Here is a 3762-nt window from a genome sequence, read left to right on the forward strand (position 1 = left end):
ATGATGATGATGATGATGATGATGATGATGATGATGATGATGATGATGATGATGATGATGATGATGATATTTATTTAAATCTCACTTTCCCCAAAAAATTGGGACTCAAAGCAGCTTACAATTTAAAAGATCAATACAATTAAAAACAAAAGTGAGAATTAAAATAGATTTAAACTATTGCAATATTAAAACACATCACTCCTTAAAAGAATAAAATGCATTTTTTTAAAAAAAATAAAAGTGCTTAAAACAGGACAATTAAAAGAGTACAACATCTGCAGCCTTTCTCTTTCAAAAGCCTATCTGGATAAAAATGGTTTAGGAAATTATCACACACTTCTTTTTACCCGATCCGGGCACGAATTGGACAGAGGCTTAAATGGGTGAAAATGGAGTTTGTTGCATGCCTCCGTACCTAACTTGGCCGCATAACATACCTGATCCAAACTCCTGGCATATTTTTTGAAGAACACGAAAGTATCATTCCTTGAAAAATATGCCAGGAGTCCAGATTGGGTGTGTGATGTAACCGAGTTTGGCACTGAGGTTTGCGATAGGATTTGTTTTCACTTGTTTAAGCCCATGCCCAGCCTGTGCCTGGATCAGGTGAAAAGAGGCATGCAACAATCTCCTTAGCCTGCTGACAGAAGGACAACAAGGAGGGGGCCATTCTAGTCTCCCTGGGAAGTGAGTTTCAGAGTCTAGGGGCAGCCATTGAGAAGGCCTTTCTCATGTCCCCACCAACCATGCTTGAAATGGTGGTGGAATTGAAAGAAGGGCTGGCTCATACAGGAAGCTACGGTCTGCCAAATAACCTGGATCCGAGCCATATGGGGCTTTATAGGTCCTAACAAGATGGATATTAAAACTCCATGTGTGGTGTCAAGGCAGATTGAATTTCATAATAACCCTAAGCTTTGGGAAAATCTGTTTTAGGTTACAACTTTCAGAATCCCAACCCAGACCATGTTGGCTAGCAGACTGCATGAATTGTAGGGTAGCTTTTCCAATCTCTGTCTAACCATTTGCCTTTCAGTGCTCTTAATCAACACAAACACTTCCTTTTAATTCTGTGTGTGATCTGCTAAGAGGCAGGTGGCCCGTGTTTACAACAGTGATGGTAACTGTTCTTCTGGGTTTCAGAGTGGTACTGAGGATATCCTGTGCCATCTCAGCTTGCTTCTGTCAAAGATGTTGTCAGGTAAGCTTCCAGATCAATAAGAGATGTACACATCCTTCGAAACCCATTGTGTGATGCTAGAAACCAGACTCAAGCTGTCTGCATAACAGAGATAAAAGGAGAAAGTGGCTCCAATCAGTGCAAAGGATTCCAGCACATAAATCACCACCCACCTTTTCCTGGCTGCCCCATCAGTATAAACCAGATGGATGAGCAGCCCGCTTAACAATGCCCTGAGACAAGCATGAAAGGCTAAATACAACCTGGGGGGGAGGGGGGTAAAAAAATTAAAGATCGATGATGGTGGTTTTATAGAAGCAATACTGGCCAGAATGAATACTTGTTCCCCTCCCATCTTAGTTCATAGGAGCATTTCCGTCTTCTTCCAGGTGCTGCATATACCATAGGAAATGATACAGCTACCAAAATGGTTAAAACAATTGCCTATCTATGATAGACAAGATATATGGACATTCTTGGGACATTCACTTTTTCATACTATTACCTGGATACTGTGAACCCTGTCATCGTGAATTAGTATACTAATTATTCAGGTAACATCACAAAAAGGCTGAAAGCCCCAGCCCACGTTCAGTGATATTTCTGCAAGTTTCTAATGGCTGCCCTAGCCAATTTGTCCTATAGAGTCAGGGGATTGTTGCATTGGGGGGGGGGATGTCTCAGAACATTCAGAAACATTTCCCACCTTGTGAGCAGCACTAGTCAGTCACCAATTGTATGCAGTGGCTGTGAAGAAAGTGAATGGATTGTTTCATAGGGAGAAACACTTCAACATAAAGAGAATGGAAAATAATATTTCTCCTCTTGGGGTTTTTTTTAAAATATATATCAACCTATCTTTTGTTGTTGTTGTTACCTGCTTTCGAGTTAATTTCAATTCATGGCAGGATGGGATATTACCAGAAAACCCTATCTTCCACTTCTCTACTTAGTTCCTTCAAACCCAGATCCATGTCCCCCCTGACTGAGTCTATCCATCTGACATAAGATCTTTTCCTCCTCCTACCCGCTGCCTTTCCTAGCATTATTCCCTTTTCCAGTGATCCATGCCTTCTCATTATATGGCCAAAGTACATCAACTTCCTATCTACATAGAAACAAAAAAAAAAGAAAAACTAATGTTTTGCAGGTTGTATATACTGGGTTACAGCATGTGAAAGGGTGTCATATTAATATTTTTATTCCCATTGGCAGTTGATATTAATGGAGAGGCTAGCACATATTTGAACATTTGCACTAGGCAGTCATGGATATGACATAGATGATAGGACTTATTCTGAGAATTTAACACAGAGCAAATCCGCTTTAGTCCTCAGAAAGTAATTTATGCTCAGTTACATGTCACTTTGAACTGTAAATCATTTCCTCTTGTCAGATCTTGCCATTGCATGCAGCCACAGGCTGCTCTGACCTCTTTCCTGCTGCATGGAGAGCCTAACTATATGATTACACTGCTCTGGCACCTCCCTGAGGCAAAAGGAAGGAGGCTAATCTGCATCTGATCTGCTCTGCTCAATAGTTTCATATATATATATATATATATATATATATATATATATATATATGATCAGCTGATTGCCCTAGGCTCTTTTAAGTGAATCTGTACAGGTGGCGAAATACGAGTCTTCACAGTTTTTCTGCTTTTTTAGTTGAAGAAGGAATACCAGCACTTACCAGCACTTCAATTACTGATTTGGTAAGAGCGTTTTCCACTCAAGCTGCTCTTATCTTACAAGAACCAAAATGTTTATTAGATATGTTATATTCCAAAATGGTGTAAGCTGGTAGATCAGCCATTATGTGTTTGTGCCAGCAGTGTTTGTGCCACCTGATAAAGCAGGGCAGAATAGGCCCTCCAAGGAGGAGCAGTTGACCTGCCCGAATGTTCCCTGGAACAACACCTGAACTGAGAACATAAACATCTTGGCAAAATGCAAGCTTTGGACTAACACTGTCTTTTCTTTTCTTTTCGTTTTTCATTTTCTCCTGTATGTTTTTAAACATCTTTGCCTGATGAAGAAGCCAGCAGAGCTTCAAAAGCTCGCAACATGTATTTTGTGCATTTTGGTTGGCCAATAAAGCTATCACTGTTTTGTGGATTTGGGTGTTAGTTTACTTTGCTCCAACACAGCTACCCCCTGGAAAAGTTAAATGCTTTATCATACTACACTAACAGGATTCTAGCCCATGATCCCAGGGCATTTCCTGTTGTCAATAATAATGAGTTCCTCCCCAGGGAAACCTTGGTGGGATGTGCTTTGAAGGAAGAGATGCAGCGCTATGTCTGGCTTATGTCATTCTGCTTTTCTCAGCTTCCTAAACTGATCTCTGTGTCCTGATCTGACCCACCATGGCTATCCTGTTTTTCTGGAATGCTAATTTTAGTTGGGTTGCAAAGAACAGCTGGAAATATCATCTACAATTTAGATTTAAACGGTTGTTTTCAAAGCCATAATTCAAAACAAAAGCAAAACCTTATAACCAGACATCATCTGAAATGAAAATCTAAAGGGTGGGGACCAACTGTAACACAGTTAAGGGCACTTCTCCATTGTTTTCAA

Source organism: Sceloporus undulatus, chromosome 4 (assembly GCF_019175285.1).
Source record: "Sceloporus undulatus isolate JIND9_A2432 ecotype Alabama chromosome 4, SceUnd_v1.1, whole genome shotgun sequence".
In the NCBI taxonomy this organism is placed as follows: Eukaryota; Metazoa; Chordata; class Lepidosauria; order Squamata; family Phrynosomatidae; genus Sceloporus; species Sceloporus undulatus.